At 36.9% G+C, this 23,442-nt stretch overlaps 2 pseudogenes; both read left to right on the forward strand.

Annotated features, from left to right (window-relative positions):
* The first annotated feature begins 4,639 nt into the window (after positions 1 to 4,639).
* Positions 4,640 to 12,736, forward strand: LOC124252235 (olfactory receptor 10R2-like; annotated as a pseudogene).
* Positions 12,737 to 22,456: 9,720 nt separating this feature from the next.
* LOC124252236 (olfactory receptor 10J4-like) lies at positions 22,457 to 23,442 on the forward strand (annotated as a pseudogene).

The raw sequence follows: 23,442 nt of genomic DNA on the forward strand, positions 1-23,442 counted from the left end.
TGATCTTACCTCCTATATTCCTACCTAATGTGTCCATTTCTCTCTATCTCAAACCTGCCATAGTTGTACTAATTGATTTTCTTATATGTACGATTGGTCTTCTGCACAACAGTGAGAATGAGCTATTAATTTAAAATTTTTAGTATTATTCATTTTTAGTGCTATCAAATAATTACATGCATGTAGTTAAAATGGCTCATAGAGAAAACAATGATACTTTCCCCATTCTTTAAAAGTCCAAAGTCCACTTCCCAACAGGGAACCACTCTTGACTCTTTCAAGATTAAGATGCCTCAGTATCTGTAAATAATGTGCTTTATTGGAGAAAAACTAGAATTTCTCTCTGTGTTCCTGCTAGTTTTCAACTATTTATTTAATTTGAAAATAATTCATACAAGGAGAAAATCAGTGGTTTTTCCAAGTCTGAGAAGATCATTACAGATATTACTTGTTGAATTTATTATAACAAAGTCAGAACAGAATAATCAATGAGTTAAATACCAAAAAAGAGAGTAAATTTTAATTTAATATATTATTGCAAAGATAAAAATTAATCATTTCTCACAGCTAACAGGCAATAGAATGTGGTGGTATCTTGAAAGTTACATAACAATAAGCAGATAGATTTAAAGTGGAATCTCACAAGTGAGTTTATTACTAATAAGCAACTCAATTTTATTCTAGCGAAGTAGAGGATAAATATAAATCTTATGCCCCAAAAAACCATGTTTTTAGTTTCTTTAATTGACTATCATACATATTTTTTCCAACATTTTACCCATATCTCTATAACAAGATTTTATGGTTAACTAAGTTCATTGTCATCTTAGTCTACGTTACTTAAAAATTCAGTTTCTAAATCTTTCAAGTTTCCAGCTATTATTATAAGTCTTCTGGTTGTAACTCTAATTTTAATCAAAGCTAAGTTAAATAACTTGGAATTTAAAGCTTTTATTTCTACAGTTTATACCTTTTTTATTGATCCAGAATTTTTATATATTCATCTATTGACATTCTGTACACTTCCACCATTCACATAAATACACACGTCTTCCATTCTTTCTATCCTTTCAATATAATCACATTTTGATTTTCTAAAACTTTGAAACTTTATGTAATATACATTTCACATTTAATTGTTTTACTTTATAGAAAATATCTTATGAACCCCTACTTTATGAGGATAAAGATATCTGTACACCTACACTTCTTTGCAGCTCTTTTCCCAAAATTGGCTTCCATATTTCAGTCCCCTCTACCTTGGCACTGCATTCTGTAATTAAAATTGTTTTATAAATTTTATATATTGATTACAAAATATTAAAGTAAATAAGTCTTTATACTGTTACAACTATATAAATAATATTCACTGGAGAACCAGGACTTTTCCTGTAATTGCACCCTTATTTGCTTTCTTCCCTTTCCCTGTCCTGCGTCCCTGACTCCCTCACCAGTTTCTCCTGGGAGCATTTCCTTAATAAATCACTTTAAAACAAACCTTCTCAGGATCTGTTTCTAGGAGAACTGATCTAAGACAACATTGATGAAGAACACCAAGTCAGGGCTTGCTCAGTGTGATCTCACCCACCCCGCCCTCCAAAAAAGACAAAAAATAAGATCAGTCCAACAATATTTCACTAATTATGCAGTTCAAAGACATATTAGAGCATATGTATAGGGGAGTAATTTCTAGAGTGGACTTATTTATAGAATGAATTGTTGGAGTGGCATTGTCCCTTCCATAACCTTTGGATAAGGTGGTGTGGGTAGGGAGATGTTGCACACACTTGATACCTATATCACATGCTCTTGCCTCAATTATGATTTTAAGAGCATATATGGATGGTTATAACTCATGTTGTCAGTTTCCCGCTTCAAGAGTTAACCACTAATGTCTCCACTAAATGTCCCAGTCCTTCTCTGAAGCCTAAGACCCTCTGGGAAGTCAGTAGTAGCCTGCTCAGTCCACATGCAAGCACATCTAAGATGTGGGGACTAGCTAAAACCCTTAGGTAACCCCTAATCAATGGAGGCTGGAATTCAGTGGATAGACATCCTTCCTCATTCTTCAATTTAAAAATTCTGGAAGGCAATCTCTGGACTTCTCACATGTCCCAGTGGAATCAAGCCACTGTTGCCACAGCAGTGATCTTGTGCTGGGTTTTGCTCCTTGCCTGTCTCACCGCTCTTACTTCCTCACTCCTGCTTCCTTGGGTCACCTCCCTCATAAAGTGCCTCATGCCAAATCCTCGTCTCAGGCTCTGCCCTCCAGGAAATTCAAACTAAGACAGAAATGCCCCATCCCCAATCACAAAACAATTAAGGAAGTATCTGAGAATCACTCCAAGTTTGACATGTAAGCCCTGGAATGCAAAGGAATGACATCTGACTCATGCCTGAAAAGGCCTAACATTGAGAAGATGGCTGGATCTCTGGTCAAGTATAGCTTTTGCTGTTGCTTACCTCTTGTCCCTTCTCTGAACCCACCACCGAAGGAGCCAGTGGCAGCCTAGTGGGTAAATGAAGGGAAGTAGAAATGTGAGGAGTTGCTGGAGATGCTGACCATACTCTCATGCACTCTTCTAGTAATGCAAGCTTCTGAGTTTGGGACAGACACGGAATGCCAGTGGAAGGGGTTGCTAGTAGCAAGGTGAAACTTTAAATGGGAACAATCATATAAAACCAAAAGTGATGACTAAATAATGTACAAAACACCCACGTAGAACTGCATAACTGAAAATTTCACCGTGCCTGCAGTTGTATTGTGCATTTCTCTTTGGCAAGGATAATCCTCACAGGTTTTCACATTGGATCCCAAAAGACAGCTCAGGCAGAGGAGCCATTCTACCTTAGAAGTCTCATGACCATAACTGGGACCGATATATCCTGTAACTGTCAGATATAATTTCAGAGTCCCTGCAAGCATTGTTTCCAGTTCACTGCACTCAGGGAAGAATATATTTCGTATATTGTCTTTCCAGTCCAGATGCATATTACAATTAAAGAATCATTTTTGTTATAAGCAATGTTGTATGTAACACAGCTGACATTCCATTTTTGTCAGGATTTAGGGGGAAAAGAAAGTTCAAAAAGATCACTTTTGTCTAAAAAAGTCAAAGGATTTTGTTAACCTTTTACCATAAAGAGGATGACGCTTGTCATCTGGGACTTATGTGCCATGCAGACACTATACATAATTCTGAACAAATGTACTGTTTAGGATTCCTTACTATTATTCTTTCTCTTCAACTTTAGCAGTGACTGAAGTTAAAAATCAAAATTCTATGGAAAGTCCTTCATATAACTTTTCTGCCCTCACCTCCTACAAGATTGGGTGTTTAATAAACAATTGAAATAGAAATGTGACTTGCCAAATTGATCTGAGGAATTTGAGTTGATTCTCTTCAGATCTGTCCTTCAAAGCAAATCATGTAACAAGTATACCAGCTAGAAAAGGTCCTAGAGCTTCTTCTAAAAACTCAAAAGTTGACATAATGACCAGAAAAGCCATTGTAGAATGAGATAGTGTCTTCAAAATTATTTTGGTTTTAGGGTCCGCCTGGTGGCACAGCAGTTAAGTTCACATGCTCCACTTCCGTGGCCTGGGGTTTGCCAGTTCAGATACTGAGAACAGAACTACACATCGCTTATCAAGCCATTGTGTCAGGCATCCCACATATAAAATAGAGGATGATGGGCACAGGTGTTAGCTCATGGCCAATCTTCCCCAGCAAAAAGAGGAAGATTGGTGGCAGATGTTAGCTCAGGGCTAATCTTCCTCAAAAAAATATTATTTTGATTCTAAATTAGTACATAATATTATATTTGGCATTTGGAAAAGAAGTTCTATGAAAGTTATTACGAACTTAAAAATTATTGGTATGTCTCAAGAACTATTGTATTAAGAACTAATTATGTTGTATATCTCAAGCTTCATTTATTACCATGGATAGGAACCCAGCATAAGTTATAATGTGTTAAATTCGTTTATCTGGTCTAGTCATTGTCACAGTTATCACCCTTGGAGCCACTGTATCATGGGGACACTGATGAAGATAGTGTTGCCTTGAAAGAAATGTTTAAGTTCTTTTGGGAATTTTCACTTACTACTCCATAATTTTTAAATGGCATATTAATTTAAAATTAGTTAAATTTATGAAATATTGTATTCATTCAATAAAGAGTTTATTAAGGACTTCTGAGTGCCAGTGTATCATTAGATCACAAAAAGCATTTGAAAAATGTGGCAACACAAAATCCAGTGAGTGAGAACAAAGCAATTTTATTCATATTTTCCCTCTTAGATGCAGATCCTGGTTGGAAAAGAGAAACATAAAGAGTGCTTTTGTGAGTAGAAACCAGGAGAATATTTGGGCCCACTCTATGTAATTTATACATTGTCTAATGCTAGGATCATTCTCCTTATCACTCAGACTCATCATCTCGACTTCATCCAGGTGTATCTAGCTCCTTTTTCTCAGGCTTTCTCATTAACAGTTGCCTTACAATTAATTTCCAAGATGCCCAAGATTAAACCTAGGTGACTTTGGTGCAGCAAGAGCTTTTTACAACCATCTCAGTGACTTAACCTCAAGACTCTCTGTACCTTTGGAGCAAAGTTGCTGTGCCCACCAGGAAGATGCGCAATCGTACCAAGGTGAACACATTCCTTTTATGGGGATTTTCCAGTATCTCAGAACTGCTGAGTGTACGCTTTGTGGTGATTTCCTTCTTCCAACTGACCATCCTAGCTGCAAGTGTATCATAATGGTAGCCATCAAGCTTAGTTACAACCTTCACACCCCATGTACTTTTTCTTCTGTGGCTGTCCTTTTCAGAAACTTATACCACTGTGGTAATCCTCCCCCAAATGTTAGTGGACTTGTTATCAGACAGCCAGACCATTTCTCTTCCTGAGTGTGCCATACAGATGTTTTTCTTCTTTGGCTTGTCAGTCAATAACTGCTTCACCATGGCTGCCATGTCCTTATGACCATTACACTGTCATTCGCAAACCACTGCACTATGCCATCGAGATGACCCATAAGATCTGCTTTCAGCTCATGTTGGCCTCTTGGATGGTTGGCTTCCTGGTTTCTCTGTGCATTATCATCACTGTATTCAATTTGTCTTGCTGTGGCTCCAACCCATCCAGCACTTCTGTGACATCTCACATGTGGTCTTCCTTGCTTGTAATTACACTTTGTATCATGAAATGGCTATTTTTGTGCTCTCCGCCTTTGTATTGCTGGGCAGCTTTATTTTACTTAGGATTTCCTATATCTTCATTGGGTCCATATTTTTTTCTTTTTTCTTTTTCTTTTTTTTTTTAATTGCAGTAAGATTGGATTATAACATTATATGACTTTCAGGTGTACTTCGTAATATATTTCCAATTCTGTGTAGACTACATAATGTTCACCATCCAAAGACTGATTGCAATCCATCACAATACACATGTGCCTAATCATCCCTTTCATCCTCCTCCCTCTCCCTGTCCCCTCTGGTAACCACTAATCCAATTTCTGTTTCTATGTATATGTTTGTCATTGTTTTTATCTTCTACTTATGGGTGAGATCATACAGTATTTGACTTTCTCCCTCTAACTTATTTCATTTAGCATAATACCCTCAAGGTCCATCCATGTTGTCACAAATGGACAGATTTCATCATTTCTTGTGGCTGAGTAGTATTTCATTGTGTATATATACCACATCTTCTTTATCCATTTGTTGCTTGATGGGCACCTAGGGTGCTTCCAAGTCTTGGCTATTGTGAATAATGCTGCAGTGAACATAGGGGTGCATGTATTTTTATGCATTTGTGTTTTCAAGTTCTTTGGATAAATACCCAGCAGTGGAATAGCTGGATCATATGGTAGATCTATTCTTAAATTTCTGAGGAAAATCCATACTGGTTTCCATAGTGACCACACCACTTTGCACTCACACTAGCAGTGTCTGAGGGTTCCCTTCTCTCCATATCCTCTCCAACACTTATTGTTTACTGTCTTGTTAATTATAGCCATTCTGACCACAGTGAGGTGATATCTCATTGAAGTTTTGATTTGCATTTCCCTAATAATTAGTGATGTTGAATATCTTTTCATGTGCCTGTTTGCCATCCATATATTTTCTTTGGACAAATCTCTGTTCAGATCTTTTCCCATTTTTTAATTGAGTTGTTGTTTTTTTCATTCTTGAGACCTATGAGTTCTTTGTATATTTTGGATATTAACATCTTATTTGATATATGGTTTGCAAATATCTTCTCCAAATTGTTAGGCTGTCTTTTCGTTTTGTTGATGGTTTCGTTTTGTTGCTGTGCAGAAGGCTTTTAGTTTGATGTAGTCCAATTTGCTTATTTTTTCTATTGACTGATGTCAAAGAACATACTGCTTATGTTTTCTTCTAGAAGTTTCATGGTTTCAGGTCTTACATTCAAGTCTTTAATCCATTTTGAGTAGATTTTTATGCATGGTAAAAAATAATGGTCTACTTTAATTCTTTTGCGTGTAGTTGTCCAGTTTTCCCAACAATATTTATTGAAGACACTCTCCTTTCTCCATTGTATGCTCTTGGCTCCCTTGTCAAAAATTAGCTGTCCGTAAATGTTTGGGTTTATTTCTGGACTCTTAATTCTGTTCCATTGATCTGTGTGTCGGTTTTTGTGCCAGAACTATGTTGTTTTTGTTACTTCAGCTTTGTGGTGTATTTTGAAATCAGGGAGTGTGATACCTCCATCTTTGTTCTTTCCTCAGGATTCCTTTGGCTATTTGGAGTCTTTTATTGTTCCATGTGAATGCTAGGATTCTTTGTTCTGTTTCTGTGAAAAATGTTGTTGGAACTTTGATAGGGAATGCACTGGATCTACAGATTGCTATGGGAGGTATGGAAATTTTAGCTATGTTAATTCGTCCAAGCCAAGAGCACAGCATATCTTTCCATTTCTTTCTGTCTTCTTCAAGTTCTTTCAACAGTGTTCTATAGTTTTCAGTATATAAGCCTTTCACCTCTTTGGTTAAGTTTATTCCTAGGTATTTTATTCTTTTTGTTTCAATTGTAATGGGATTGTATTTTAAATTTCTCTTTCTGCTACATCATTGTTACAGTATATAGAAACACAACTGATTTTTGTATGTTGATTTTGTATCCCGCAATTTGACTCTATTCACTTATAATTTCTAAACATTTTTTAGTGGATTCTTCAGGGTTTTCTATAATATAAAATCATGCTGTCAGCAAAGAGTGACAGTTTCACTTCTTCTTTTCCAGTTTGGATCCCTTCTATTTCTTTTTCTTGCCTGATTGTTCTGGCTAAGACTTCCAATACTATGTTAAGTAAGAGTGATGACAGTGGGCATCCTTGTCTGGTTCCTGTTCTTCGAGGGATAGGTTTCAGTTTTTCTCCATTGAGAATGATATTATCTGTGGATTTGTCATATACGGCCTTTATTATGTTGAGGTATCATCCTTCTATACTCATTTTATTTAGAGTTTTTATCATAAATGCATACTGTACCTAGTCAAATGCTTTCTCTCCATCTATCGATATGATCATGTGATTTTTATTCTTCACGTTGTTAATGTGGTGTATCACGTCGATAGATTTGTGGATGCTGAACCATCCCTGGAATAAATCCCACTGGATCATGGTGTATTATCTTTTTAATGTATTGTTGTATTTGATATGCTAGTATTTTGTCGAGGATTTTTGCATCAATGAATATCAGTGATATTGGTCTGTAATTTTCTCTTTTATTTTGTGGTCCTTGCCTGGTTTTGATATCAGGATAATATTGGCTTCAAATAATTAGTTAGGATGTTTCCTTTTCTCTTCAATTTTTTGGAAGAATTTGAGAATGATAGATATTGTCTTCCTTGAATATTTGGTAGAATTCAACAGGGAAGCCATCTGGTGCCGGACTTTTATTTTTGGGGAGGTTTTTGATTGCTGTTTCAATCTCCTTCCTGGTGATTGGTCTATTCAAATTCTCTACTTCTTCTTGATTCAGTTTTGGAAGGTTGTATGATTCTAAGAATTTATCCATTTCTTCTAGATTATCCAATTTGTTGGCATATAGCTTTTCATAGTATTCTCTTATAATCTTTTGTATTTCTGAGGTGTCCGTTGTAATTTCTCCTCTTTCATTTCTGATTTTATTTATTTGAGGCTTCACTCTTTTTTTCTTGGTGAGTCTAGCTAAAGGTTTGCCAATTTTGTTTATATTTTCAAGGAACCAGCTCTTGGTTTCATTGATTTTTCTATTGTTTTCTTAGTCTCTATTTAGTTCATTTTTGGTCCGAATTTTATTATTTCCTTCCTTCTGCTAATTTGAACTTTGTCTGTTCTGATTTTTCCAGTTCCTTTAGGTGCAGTGCTAGATTGTTTATTTGAGATTTTTGTTGTTTTTTGAGGTAGGCCTGAATAGCTATAAACTTCCCTCTTAGAATCGCTTTTGCTGTATCCCATAGATTTTGCCATGTTATATTTTCATTTTCTTTTGTCTTCAGGTATTTTTTGACTTATCCCTTGATTTATTCATTGACCCAATCATTGTTCAGTTGCATTTTGTTTAATCTCTACATTTTTGTGGCTTTTCTGATTTTCTTCCTGTAGTTGATTTCTAGTTTCATACTGTTGTGGACAGAAAAAATGCTTGGTATTATTTTGATCTTCTTAAATTTGAGACTGGTTTTGTGGCCTAATGTGTGATCAATCCCGCAAAACGTTCCATGTACGTTTGAAAAGAATGTGCATCTGTGGGTTTTGGATGGAATGTTCTATATAGATCTACTAAGTCCATCTGGTCTAATGTGTTCTTTAAGGCCAATGTTTCCTTATTGATCTTCTGTTTGGATGATATATCCATTGGTGTAAGTGGGGTGTTAAAGTTCTCTACTATTATTGTGTTACTGTCTATTTCTCCTTTTATGTATGTTAATAATTACTTTGTATATTTAGGTGCTCCTATGTTGGGTGCATAGATATTTACAAGTATCATATCCTCTTGTTCGATTGTTTCCTTTATCATTATGCAGTGCCCTTCTTTGTCTCTTGCTACAGTTTTTGTCTTAGAGTCTATTTTGTCTGATATAGGTGTTGCTACCTCAGCTTTCTTTTCTTTGCCATTTGCATGGAGTATCTTTTTCCGTCCTTTCACTTTCAGTTTGTAACTGTCCTTAGGTCTGAAGTGTGTCTCTTGGATGCAGCACATATATGGGTCTTGTTTTTTTATCCAATCAGCCAGACTTTACCTTTTGATTGGAGCATTTAGTCCATTGAAATTTAAGGTAGGTATTGATAAATATGTATTTATTGCCATTTTGTTACTTTTTCTGGGTGTTTTAATAGTTCTTCTCTGTTACTTTTGTCTTCTCTTGCTCTCTTCACTTGTGGTTTGATGGCTTTCTTTAGTAATATGTTTGATTTCTTTCCTCTTACTTATTTGTTCATTTATTATAGGTTTCTGGTTTGTGATTACCATGAGGTTCATATGTAATATTCTACATACATAGTAATCTATATTGAGTTGATAGTCTCTTTAGTTTGACCACTTTCTAAAAGCTGTACTCTTTCACTCCCCTCCTCCAACATTTTATGTTTTTGAAATCATATTTAATCTCTTATTTTGTGTGTGTCTATCCATTACCCTCTTGTCATTAAAATAGGTAATTTTACTACTTTTGTCTTTTAACTTTCATATTATCTTCATAGGTGGTTGATCTGCTACCTTTACTGTATTTTGCCTTTACCAGTGGTTTTATTGACTGGTTTTTTTTTTTTGATAATTTTATTATCCTTATTTGTGGTCTTCTCCTTCCCACTTAAATAAGTCCCTTCAGAATTTCTTGTAGAGCTGATTTCTTGGTGATAAACTCCTTTAATTTTTGCTTGTCTTGGAAACTCTTTTCTCTCCTTCCATTCTGAATGATAACCTTGCTGGATAGAGTACTCTTGGCTGTAGGTGTTTTTCCTTTCAGCACTTTAAATAAGTCATGACACTCTCTTCTAGCCTGCAGAGTTTCAGCTTATAAGTCTTCTGATAGCCTTATGGGCTTTCCTTTGTATGTCACATGTTGCCTTTATCTTGTCGCTTTTAGAATTTTTTCTTTATCTTTAATTTTGGACTTTTTTTCCCCAAAGATTGCACCTGAGCTAATATTTGTTGCCAATCTTTTTTTTTCTTTTCTCCCCAAAGCTCCCCAGTACATAGTTGTATATTCTAGTTGTAGGTCCTTCTGGTTGTGCCATGTGGGATGCTGCCTCAGCATGGCCTGATGAGTGGTGCCATGGCCACGACCAGGATCCAAACTGGTGAAACTCTGGGCCACTGAAGTGGAGCGCATGAACTTAACCACTTTGCCATGGAGCTGGCCCCAATTTTAGACATTTTAATTATAATGTGTCTTGGTGGGGGCCTCTTTGGGTTTATTTTGTTTGGTGTTTTCTGTGCTTCCTATATTTGCATATCTGTTTTCTTCCTTAGGTTAGGAAAGTTTTCACCTATTATTTCTTCAAGTAGATTCTCTACCCCTTTGTCTCTCTCTTCTCCTTCCAGGACACCTATAATACGAATGTTAGTGGGCTTGACATTGTCCCTGAGTTTCTTTAGACTGTTCTCATTCTTTTTAATTCTTTTAGCGTTTATCTGTTCAGCTGGGGTTTTTCTCCTAATCTTTTATCCAGCTCGCTGATCCATTCTTCTGTATTATCTGCTGTGCTATTGAGTCCCTCTAGTGAATTTTTCATTTCCAGTGTTGTAATCTTCATTTCTGATTGGTTATTTTTTATATTTTCAAATTCTTTGTTGATGTTCTCATTGTGTTCATCTAGTCTTCTCCCAATATCAGTGAGCATCCTTATGAGTTTTTGTTGAACTCTTTGTGAGGTAGATTGCTTGTTTCTGTTTCATTTAGTTCTTTTTCTGAGGCTCTTTCCTGTTCCCTTGCTTGGAACGTATTCCTTTGCCTCCTCATTATATCTCTTTCTCTGTGCTTATATCTATGTATTAGGTGAGTCAGCTATGTCTTCTGTTCTTGGAGAATTAGCCTTATGTAAGAGATGCCTTTTGAGGCCCAGCATTGTGCTTCCCTCTTATCACCAGTCCAAATGTTCCAAGTGACGCCTGTGTGGGCTACTTGTGTCCTTCTGCTGTGGCAGGGTTGCTCTTACTGCAGGTACTCAGGGAGTCTATGCTTTCCTTCCCTGACTAGCTGTTTGTAAATCAGGTTTGGGAGCCTCAGCACCATTTGCTTCAAGGTCTAATAGCACACTCCTGTTGCAGTTTTCCTGTTAAATAAGTAGGCACCCAGTGTAGCTGGTTGCTAGGCTCAGGGGCTTAAAGTTGCTGTAGGCATCAGGCCTGCACAGTTGTTGTCAGCTCTCTTAGAATTGCAGCTGTGTAGGGCTGACCCCATGCATGGGAGAACCCAATTGTTTCAGGCTTTGGAAGGTGAGGCCAATCCCCTTTATGGCTGTTTGTGAAGAACGGGTCTTCTGCCACTGATAAACCCCACCCCCTACATGTCCACACACACTGTCAACACAGTCCTGGCCCATGCACACTTCCTGACCCCCTGGAGTGTACCCAGTCACCCCACTGCAGAGACCCCCACCTCTCCACCACCATCCCCACAGTTCACTTGGTACTCACACAGGCCCTCTCTCACAGAGGCGGACACACTCACCTGCCTGTAGAGGATCCAGGCACCCAGTCTATGCAGGCTGAAAAGTTGCCCAAGGGCTTGTTATTGGATGGGGCTGGTCCCCAGGGTATGCTGCCTATCCTGGCTGAACTGGATTAAATCTGCACTCTAGTGGATGTGGCAGACCCCTGGGCTAACAGGCCAGAGGAAAAACTCCAAAGGCATCTGCTAGTGTCTGTGTCAGCACACCTGTATTAGGTCACAACAATGACTACCACCAGTGTCTCAGTCTCCAGAGAGGTCTCACCTCTCACCTAAATGCACCCAGAGCCTACCAGGTGAGTCTATTTTCACCAAAGGACTGTTCGCCTTTCTTTATGGTGATTTTGGGTTACTCTCTGGGACAGATGAATTTGTGTGTGGGCCCTTTAAGTGCTGGCTTTATTCCTCTTATATTGATAGCTTTTCTGGGGGTGTTCCCCATTGTTAGCAAGCAAAGCCAGATAGTATGACACTGGTCTCAGTTGTGCTGAGTTTGAAGGATGCATATAGAGGTAATGTGCCCCTGCTCAGGTCCCCACTTCTCCAGGGAAGGCTGTATACCTTAGGGTGTCTCCCGCCTAGCTGGCTCTGAAGCTCTACCACTCACAAAGGTGCTTTTTTTCCTCTCCAGAAGGAATTTCTGCCTCTTCCACTTCAGTCAGGACTGTCCCTTTTTTGGGGTTCTTTTTATCCAGTTTTTGGTTCTCTCTCTGGGATAATTTTTCCAAGAATAATTGTAACCTGGTTGTGTTCATGGCAGAAGCTGAGTTCAGAGTTTATCTATGCCACCATCTTGAAGAGATCTCTGGGTCCATATTTTTGAAGATGGCTTCTTAAAAGGGAAATATAAGGCCTTCTCAACTTGCTCTTCCCAAATCACTGTAGTGTGCATCCACTATGGATTTGCTTGCTTTGTTTATTTGAGGCCCAAGGACAGTGACTCATTCCATAAGATAAGCTGATGGCTGTGACACGTACAGTGCTGACACCTCTGCTTAATCCCACCCTTTATAGCCTGAGAAATAAAGAAATGCAGAAGCCCTAAGGAAGTATTATCTAATTGTCCTGGTATCACCATTTTTCTAGTTCAAAAAAATAGTAAAATATTTTTAATATGTGTCTGTGTGCATGCATGTATGTTTGTATTTACACATATATGCATGTAGAAAACAAATCAAAACGTGTTTTTCAACACTATATTTTCATAATCCACCATTGTTAGTGTATAGAAACACAATTGATTTTTGTATGTTGATATTTCACCCTGCAGCTCTACTGAATTTGTTTATTAGTTCTAGCAGTTCTTTGGTGAGTCTTTAGGATTTACTATATATAAGATCATGTTATATAAAAATAGAGACAATTTTACTTCTTTTGCTCTAATTTGGATCTCTTTTCTTTCTTTTTCTTGACTAACTGCTCAGTCTAGGACTTCCAGAACTATGTTAAATAGGAGTAATGAGAGTGGGCATTCTTGTCTTATTCCTATTTTTAGAAGGAAAGCTTTCAATCTTTCACCACTAAGTATAATGTTAGCTGTGGGCTTGCCATATATGGCCTTTATAATGTTGAGGTACGTTCCTTCTATGCCCAATTTGTGTGTTTTTATTATATTGTGTGTTTTTATTATAAACAATGTTGAATTTTGTAGATTATTTTTCTGCATATTGAGATGAGCATAAAATTTTTATCTTTCATTCTATTAATGTGGTGTACCATATTTAACATTTGCATTTGTTGAACCATCCTTACATCCAGAGATAAAACTCACTTTATCATGATTTATGGTAATTTTAACATGCTCTTGCATTCAGTTTGATACTATTTTATTGAGAATTTTGCTTCTATGTTCATCAGGCTATTGGCTTGTAATTTGCTTTTTTGCAATGTCCTTATCTGGCTTTGCTATATAGGTAATATGAGCCTCATAAAATGAGTTTGGGAGCATTCTCTACTCTTCAATTTTGGAGAAGAGTTTGAGGAGGATTGGCATTAATTCTTCTTTAAATGTTTGGTAGGATTCACCAGTGAAACAATCTGGTCCTTGGTTCTCCTTTGGAGGTTTTTGATTACTGCTTCAATCCCTTTCTTGTTATTGGTGTTCAGATTTTCTATTTCTTCATCTTTAGTCTTGTTAGGTTGTATCTTTCTAGGAATTTATTCATTTCTTCTAGGTTATTCAGTTTGTTGCCATATAGTTGTTCATAGTAGTCTCTTATGATCCTTTATAATTCTGTGGTATCAGTTGTAATGTCCCTGTTTCATTTCTGATTTTATTTGAGTCTTCTCTCTTTTTTCTTAGTTACTCTCTAATTAAGGGCTTGTCAATTTTGTTTATTTTTTCAAAGAAACAGCTCTTAGATTTGTTGATCTTTTCTATTTTTTTTCTGGTCTCTATTTCATTTATTTCTTCTCTTATCCTTGCCATTTCCTTCCTTCTGCTAATTTTGGGCTTCTTTTGTTCTTTTTTTAATTCTTTGAGATGTAAAGTTCGGTAGTTTATTTGAGTTATTTCTATTTTCTTAATTCAGTCTTTTTTGTTTTTGGTGAGGAAGATTGTTGCTGAGCTAACATTTGTGCCAATCTTCTTGTATTTTGTATGTGAGACACTGCAACAGCATGGCTTGATGAGTGGTGAACCCACAAACCCTGGGCCACTGAAGTGGAAAACACAAACTTAATCACCACACCACCAGGAAGACCCTGCAGTCATTTTTTATTATGGTATAATTGACATATAACCTTATCTCAGTTTCAAGTGTACAACATAATGATTTGAAATATGTATATATTGTGAAATGATCATCAGAATAAGTCTAGTTAACATCTATCACCACATATAGTTACAAAAATTTGTTTCTTGTGATGAGAACTTTTAAGATTTACTCCTTTAGCAAATTTCAAGTATTCAATACATTATTGTTAAGTATAGTTACACATAATACATTAGATTTCTAGAACTTGCTCACTTTATAACTGGAAGTTTTTACTCTATGACCAACACCAACCCATTTTTCCCACCTCTTCAACCCTGGAAACTATCATTCTAGTCTTTGTTTCCCTAAGTTCAACTTTTTTAGATTTCACATAGATTTCATTCAGTATTTGTCTTTCTGTCTCTGACTTATTTCACTTAACATAATGTCCTCCAAGTTCATCCACATTATTGCAAATGGTAAGATTTCCTTTTCTCTTTAAGGCTGAATAATATTCCATATTTTATATATCTGAATTTCTTTATCTGTTCATCTATCAAAGGACACTTAAGTTGTTTCTGTATCTATGCTATTGTGAATAATGTAGCAATGAACATGGAAATGTGGATACCTATTTGAGATATTAATTTCACTTCCTTCAGGTATATACCCAGAATGAAATTGCTGCTTCACATGGTAGTTCTATTTTTAATTTTTTAATGAGCTTTCATATTATTTTCCATAATGGATACACCAATTTATATTCCCATCAACAGTGTACGAGTTCCCTTTTTTCCACATCCTCTCTAACACTTGTTATTTCTTGTCTTTTTTATACTAGCCATTCTAATAGGAGTGAGGTGATGTCTTATTATGGTTTTGATTTGCATGCCCCTGATGACTAGTGATGTTGAGCACCTTTTCATAACCCTATTAGCTATTTGTCTGTTTTCTTTGGAGAATTGTCTTTTCAGTTCCTTTAAACACTTTTTAATCAGGTTATTGGTTTGTCTGTTTTTTCTATCTATTTTTGAGTTCCTTATATATTTTGATAGTAACCCCTAATCAGTCATATGGTTGGCAAATATTTTCTCCCACTTTGTAGGTTGCCTTTTCATTTGGTCGACTAATAACAGGATACACCATGCTAAAAGCATGGAGGGTAAAAATATATGATCATCTCAATAGATTCAGAACAAGCACTTGGCAAAATTCAACACCATTTCATGACATAAAACTCTCAATAAATCACATACAGAGGCAATGTATCTCAACACAATGAAGGCCATAAGTGACAAGCCCACAGCTAACATCGTAGTCAATGGTAAAAAGCTGAAATCCTCTTCTTCTAAGATCAGGAAAAAATCAAAGATTCCCAGTCTTGCCACTTCTATTCAATATAGTCCTAGAAGTCCTAGCCAGAGTGATTAAGCAAGATAAAGAAATAAAAGGCATCCAAATTGGAAATGAAGGTGTAAAATTGTCTCTGTTTTCAGATAACATGATCTAATATACAGAAAATCCTAAAGACTACTCAAAAAACTATTAAAACTAATAAATGAATTCAGTAAAGTTACAGAATACAAAATCAACATACAAAAATCAGTTGCATTTGTATATACTAAAATAATTATGAAACTTTATATAAAAGAGGGCATACTGTATGATTCCATTTGTATGAAATTCTAGAACCTGCAAAACTATGCCATGATGGAAAAATAATTAGAACAATGCGTCCCTCTATATGGAGGAGCTAGGACTAACTGGGGAGGGGTAGGGGGGAAGTTCCTGGGCTAATGCTAATATACTGTATGATTAGCGATAGTTGAGTTACACAGGCCAATGCATTTACCAATATGTAGTTATTGTACACTTAATATTTGTATATTTCACTTTATGTAAATTTCCATAAACTTGCATATAACGAAACATGTAAAAGGTATTGAACTCTAGTTATTGATATGTGTACAAAAGTGTTTAAGAGGAAGTGTACTTATGCCTGCAATTTCCTTTGATGTGTATCATAAAAAATAAGATGATTAATAGACGGACAAAATACAAAGAGGTATGTAATAAAGCAAACATAGTAAAATCTTAATGGATGGCATAATGGATTTTCCAGAAATGATGACAGCAATAATTCTAATCCCATAGACTCTTCCAGAACTTTGTCACTGTCCCATCAAGAGTTGTAATATATTTCCAACTCCTAGAACCTGGATGATACTTTATAGATGTCTGAATGAAAAGAATGCAGTTCAAGTGAGGTAGGGCATAAAAGTTGTATGGCATCCACTTGGCTCCCATGGAATGCTCACTCGCAGAGCCCAGTCACTACGCACAATGCAGAAAGGCTGAATCCCTGTTTTAGGTCTCAGACAATAGCCAGCATAAACAATCATATTAGAATGAACAAAACATTCAATGTCTCTGTCATCTCTGTAGAGCTCTGTCTATACTAATTCAGTTGTTTAAATCCACTAAGTTTTGGGGTAGTTTATTATACAACAGTAGATACTCAGAACAATCTAAGCAGTAGATACACAGATGCTAACAGTATAATTGTTTCAGCATGGCTCTATGTTTTAAAAATTTCATGAAATACTGGGAAAAAAATTTTGAGTGGTGCTGCAGCGAAAGGAGATTTTTGATTACAGTGGATTTTCCTGTTCAGCAAGGCCTTCTACAGAAGAGTTACTTCATGAGAAAGCAGTCACAACAATCATTTGATGTGTTCATCTTCTTTTCTAGCTTTCTTCTAACTGATTCCCTGGACAGTAGCCTGTAAGATACCCTCCTTCTAGCCCTGTATATAGGACAGAAGACTTATGGGACTTGGCAAAATTTCAGAACTATAAAATAGATGCTAGTGAGTAGAAAGTAAAATATACCTAAGAGAATTATCCACATTCCAAGCTGTATTTGAATAAGTTGGATTTCAATTACTTGATTTTTTTTTTTTGGATAAATAAGAACAAATTTCACTGAATAATCATGGTGCTATGGCAGAATAAAAATAATGTTTTGTGGATATCACAATGAGTTCTAGGTCCACAGAGGACATTCTTCCTGGTAACTAATGGAAAGGAAGTAACTCCAAGTAGTGTTAAGGGATAATGCTCTCAGGTGAGAATGAAATTCTCATTGGAATGTGCATGCAACTCAGCTCCAGCCACAAGGAAAAGAGAAGACTCTATCCTATTGTTATGGGAGATTTTGTAATTTCAGACATAGAGTGAATGTATCACAGGCATTCAAAGCACAAAATGACTTAGAACTCATCCCTACATGATATTTCAGAAAGAACTCTAGAAAACTGTACATGAGCAGTGTGAGTAGACAGACTAATGTTTTCTTCTTTTTAAGAGATTGAAAGTGATTCTTCTTTGCCATAAGGTTAGAATTTTATTTTATATGCCTATTTACCATGAACATTGTGTTCTAGCCACTAATGGCCAAGTAGATATGGGTGTTAATCAGCAGAAGGTAGTGAAAATACTAAGCATACAATTGGACAAAGATAAATGCTGTTGTTTTCCTCTTCCTGGCATACTTAGGACACAGACAACAGCACTGAGGGGAGGCTAGAAAGCTGCAAACTGAGAACAGGACTGAAAAGTGTACATCGTGGAGAAATATGCCAAGAGGTATCAATTTCACACAGCCAACCAAGTAGAAGAGCAGGACAGTGTTATAGGCATCTTGTGAGCAGGCAAGTATCGCCAAGCACCTGTAGGAAAAGTTATGCATAAACCATGTGCTATTTTAGCAAATGAGAATGGAACTAGCAGGTACTAAGCATTTATTGTCTGATAGGTCTATATGCACAGTATTGTCACTCTGCAAGGTGGTATACTTAAGACCATGTTACAGAGGAGAAAAATGGTTATCAGAGAGGTTACATTACTGTATGTAATTTATATTAATTGAAGAAGAGCTTGGATTTGAGCACAGGCCCCTGTAAATCTGCTCAATCCTCTAGCTCATAACAAAATAGACTCCAGTGTAATTCCAGGTCTAATCTCAAGGCTAATTAGGTGATTTCGGTGTATCAAAAGAATTAAGCAGGAAAGAGTAAAGAAAAACGTGTACAAAATCCTTCCACAATTTCCATATTTCACCCATTATTTAATTGTAAATTTCACTATAAACCAATGGCAATTTGATTCTTTGTATGTTTCCCTCTGTTCTTCCTTTGGTTACTCAGTGTGACCATTTGATTTCATAATTATGCAGCTGTGACTTATAAAAATAACAAGTATTTTTGTGGATCTAATATAGACCATTGAAAGAACTAAAGAAATAAGTTTTCATATATATGTGACCTTAGAAAGCCACTTACAACCAGGAAAAACATGAGCTTCATGAATCTCTATGTAAATTTTGTTAAATTTCCTGTTGGAATTCATACCTATAACTCAACAAAACATATTCCTTTATTTCTCCTTTAAAAATATCAGTATCTTTTCTGAAAATTATAGAAAAGCTGACTCAAAGCTGACTTTTATTCTGATTGGAGTGGAAGAAAGTTAAATGAACTTTTCCAAAGACTTGGTGATAGATAGTCACCATTTCTCCACCTTTGAACATTGCTCCATGAGCAGAAACTAAATGTGACTGCCAGAAAAATCCTCCAGTTCAGTCTAGTGGGGAATGATGAGTAACATGGTGGTCCCAGCCATCCTCAGCCCAGCCATGGTTTTGACATATCTCTTGGGAGGTAGATTGATGTACAGTGTCCACTGCCCACGGTTCTGATATAGTGATGGGACAAGAGAGTCTGCAAACTGGTTTATTTCAAGAATCAGTGCAAATTCCTGCAGGTCTGGTTTCTATTTCAAAGAAATTAGACAGGCTAAGTCCACCAGATCTCTCCTCAAGGGTAGGGGCATGGATAAACTTGGAAATGGCTTTTTCAGGGAAAGAAATAATTATGTCGCTTTCAGTCTAGAGAAGTGGTATAGCCCAAGGTGGGTGAATTTATCACAAAATTCTGGGTCAGAAAATATCACCCTCTGTCCCTCGGAGAGTGACCAGAAGTAATGGGAACTATGTAATATTGGCATATTCTCAATTACTAGTTCCCTTGAGTATTATGAGGAAAGTAGGATTTATTATCCACACAAATGGGAAAAGGAAGTAACAGATTACAGTGAGAGTTTCAAAACCTAGGTGTGCCAATTTCTCCTGAAGTTTTTCTTTTCTCTTCTTGGAAAGACCTGCTAGAAACTTGGGATGGATTTGAATGAAGATATGTAACTCTTGAGAAGGATCTCCTGGTGATCATGATATGCTCCCTATTGTAGGAGCAGTTATGGCAATCATGTGTTATTTGATACCACAGAAAGTGAAGTATATTGTCTAGATCAGAATATAATAGTTCTCTTTGCTTTGTTCCAATATATTTGTTCCAGAATATAATAGTTCTTTTTGCTTTGTTTTGCTTGGTTTGCTTTGTTTGTTCCAAACACTCCTAGAGTTTAGATGGGGCTCTTTTTGGAGGGGGAGAAACACACTTTATTCATTAAACAGGCATGTATTAAATATCTATATGCAATTATTATATTTCTAGATGATGTGGCTGTATCTTAATGAATCTTTAAATGTATTAGAAGAAACAGCCAACAACCTTTAGTACATGTCCAAATTAAGTAAATGCTAAACGGTGAAAATAAGATAGTTTGGAAGAATTAATCAGTGCACCTAAAAAAAAAGACAAAGTGAAGTTTCTTAAGGAAGATGACAACTCGTTCACTGGGTTCTCATGACACAAACCTTTATATTTACCAGGCTATGCTGCAAGTAGTGTGGACAAAATGGTGAAAAAGCCCTCTACTGACTAATATATAAGTCAGGCATGTTGAAATGTCATCATGATGGAATAAGATGTGAACACAGATTTCATTAACTCCCTCAGAGTGATTGGGGATGGATTTCTAGGAAGGTGACATTTGAATCAGGTTTAAAACAAAGACTGCAGTTTAAGAAATAGAAAAAGGCAGGAAGAACACTGCAAATAGAGAAACAATGTGTACACAGTAGGAGACCCATGACATGCTATGCTTGGGGACAATGGGCTGTTTCCCATGTAGGGGAGGTTGGTGGCAGAAGAGCAGGTGGACAGGTAGACCTTGAATGCTATACTAGGGCACCTACACTTACAGGGACCCTTTAATCTACTAGTTGAGAAGGTCTTCTCCAGAGTCACTCTGCCTGGTGAAAATACGAGCTCTTCCTTTAACAAACTTTATCACCTTCGCAAATGAAGGAACTGCCTAAGCCATAGTTTCCTTATCTCAAACATGGGCACAATACTACTATTTGTTTCATAAGATGTTTAAAGGATACATAAGAGAGGTGTTCTGGATACATTGGCTGTCCTGATATTCCTGGAATGTGTCAAGCTCATTCCCACCATGGGGTCTTTGCACTCGCTATTTCTTGTGTCTGTCGTGCTTTCCCCCTAGATCTTTAAATGGTGGGCTGCTTCCTGCATTCCAATCACAAAGTGTCAGTTCCATAGAAAGGACTTTCCTAACTCTACAGTCCAAAGTAGCCACCTAGTCCCTCACTCTCTTATCACTTTACTTTAATTCTCCTCATAGCATTTTTCTCTATGTAAGATAGGAGAGCTCATATGTTTCTCACCCCATGTTATATTTTCCATGCATACAATTGACTAACGCATCATAGACATTAAATAAATATTTGTGGAATTAATACATTGGCTTTGGATAGTCAATTAAGCAACCCATTCCTTAGTTTTCATTTTTCTGACATCAGGATTGAAATATCCACCTCATAAAGTTGTTGAGAGAAATTTAGTGAGAAAATTCTATCAAATACACAGCATATTGACCAGCACATTTCAGATGTTAAGTAAATACTGGTTACCTGACTTGCCTGTTGTATGTTTTTTGCCCAATAATTCAGTATGTAAAGAACACACAAACTTTTCAGCTAAAGGTATATTTTCTTCTTTTTTCTTCAAGCTTTGTGGATCCTACAAAATACTTTCCAGTGTGTCTCTACCCTGCTTTCCCCAGTCCCTCAACTCCACACCCATGTCTTTTCACTGTTTTCCTTTCCTTTTCCAACAATGGTTCTTGAAACCAAACCCCATATTGTATGGAAAGTCTTTGTGTTACTTTCATGCTGTCATCTCACACACAGAGTGGATATTTTAAGAAGTGATGAAAATTACCTAAGGCACTCTAGTTCTTATAAGAGCTGTGCTCCTAAGCAGCCCTTTCCACCAGTATATCAGTTAGAAAATATCCTCGAAGTTTTCCTGAAAGTTCAAGAATTGATCAGGACATCATGAACATAAATGAGCCATCCGGTACAGGGCTAGTCTCTCCATAACCATTTTGCCTCCGAGATCTGTCTGAATGGGAGACTGTTAGCGAATACCTCCAGCCTTAACTTATTGTCATGGATAGGAAACCAGCACAAATTCAAAATGGTAAATTCATGTATTAGGTCTACTCATTGCCATAATTGTTAGCCGAGCAACCACTGCCTTCTTGGGAACACCTCTGAAGATAGGATTACTTTCCAAGAACGTTTGGAAGCCATTCAAAAATTTTTCCTTACTTCTCCTTAAGTTGGTATTGATTCAGTCAATGTTATTAGTCACTTCTTTATGCCAGCCTGTGATTAGATGACACATAAACATTTTATACCTGTTGCTCTTCATACTCTAGTAGGTGAGAAAATAAGGGTTTTTTTCCATATTTCACTCTTTCATTCATACAGATTCTGACGGTAGAGGATGGAAAGGGGTGATAACTGAGGGGGTTCCCAGAATATATTTGGGCCTACTTCATGGCATTTATACGGATTCTCCTACAGAAACTTTCTCCTTATCACTCTGAGTCCTGACCTTGAATTCATTCAGGTGAATTTAGCTCCCATTTCTCAGGCTCTCTCATTAAGGGTTGTCCTGCCCTTGCCCACAGGCCCTTGATTAAAAACTAAGTGACATCAGTACTTTTTACAATCTTATCAGCATATTGACCTCAAGAACATCTGCACCTGTGGCCGAAAGTTACTGAGGCTACTAGACAATGGGCAATCACACCGCAATGAGCGCATTACTTCTGTGGGGATTTTCCAGTTTCCCAGACTTGCAGAGTCTCCTCTTTGTGGTCATGTTCTTCTCCTGTGTGACCATCTCAGCTACAAATCTGTCCATAATGGTGGCCGTCAACCTCAGTCACAACCTTCACACCCCCATATACTTTTTCTTCTGTGGCCTGTCCTTTTCAGAAACATGTACCGCTATGGTAATCAACCCCCACATGTTCGTGGACTTGTTATCAGACAGCAAGACCATTTCTCTCCTGAGTGTGCCATGCAGATGTTTTTCTCCTTTGGCTTGGGAGCCAATAAGTGCTTCATCTTGGCTGCCATGTCCTATGATCGTTACACTGCCATTCACAACCCACTGCACTATCCCATCTTGATGACCAAAAAAATCTGCTTTCAATTCGTGATGGCCTCATATGTTATTGGGATTGTGGTGACCCTGGATGTCACCCTTATAGGTTTTAATTTGTCTTTTTGATACTCCAACACCATCCAGCACTTTTTTTGTGACATCACACCTGTGGTCTCTCTTGCCTGTGATAACACCTTTTTTCAGAAAATGGTTCTTCTTGCATTCACTGCCTTTGTGTTGCTGGGAACTTTTATTTTAATTATGATTTCCTATGTCTTCATTGGGTCCATAGTTGTGAAGATGTCTTCTGCAAAGAGGAGGTATAAGGCCATCACAACTTGCTCCTCCAACCTCACTGTGGTGTCCATACACTATAGATTTTCCTGCTTTGTTTGTTTGAGGCCCAAAGACAGTGACTCATTCCATAAAGATATGCTGACGGCTGTGACATATACAGTGCTGACAACTCTGCTTAATCCCATCATTTACAGTCTAAGAAACAAAGAAATGCAGATAGTCCTAGGGAAAGTACTAGGCAAGGAATGTAGTTTTTTCCCTCAGATGGTAAATGAAAGAGCCCTGAACTCTTGTTTAAAAATTTTAGACCATTGA

Source organism: Equus quagga, chromosome 14, assembly GCF_021613505.1.
Source record: "Equus quagga isolate Etosha38 chromosome 14, UCLA_HA_Equagga_1.0, whole genome shotgun sequence".
In the NCBI taxonomy this organism is placed as follows: Eukaryota; Metazoa; Chordata; class Mammalia; order Perissodactyla; family Equidae; genus Equus; species Equus quagga.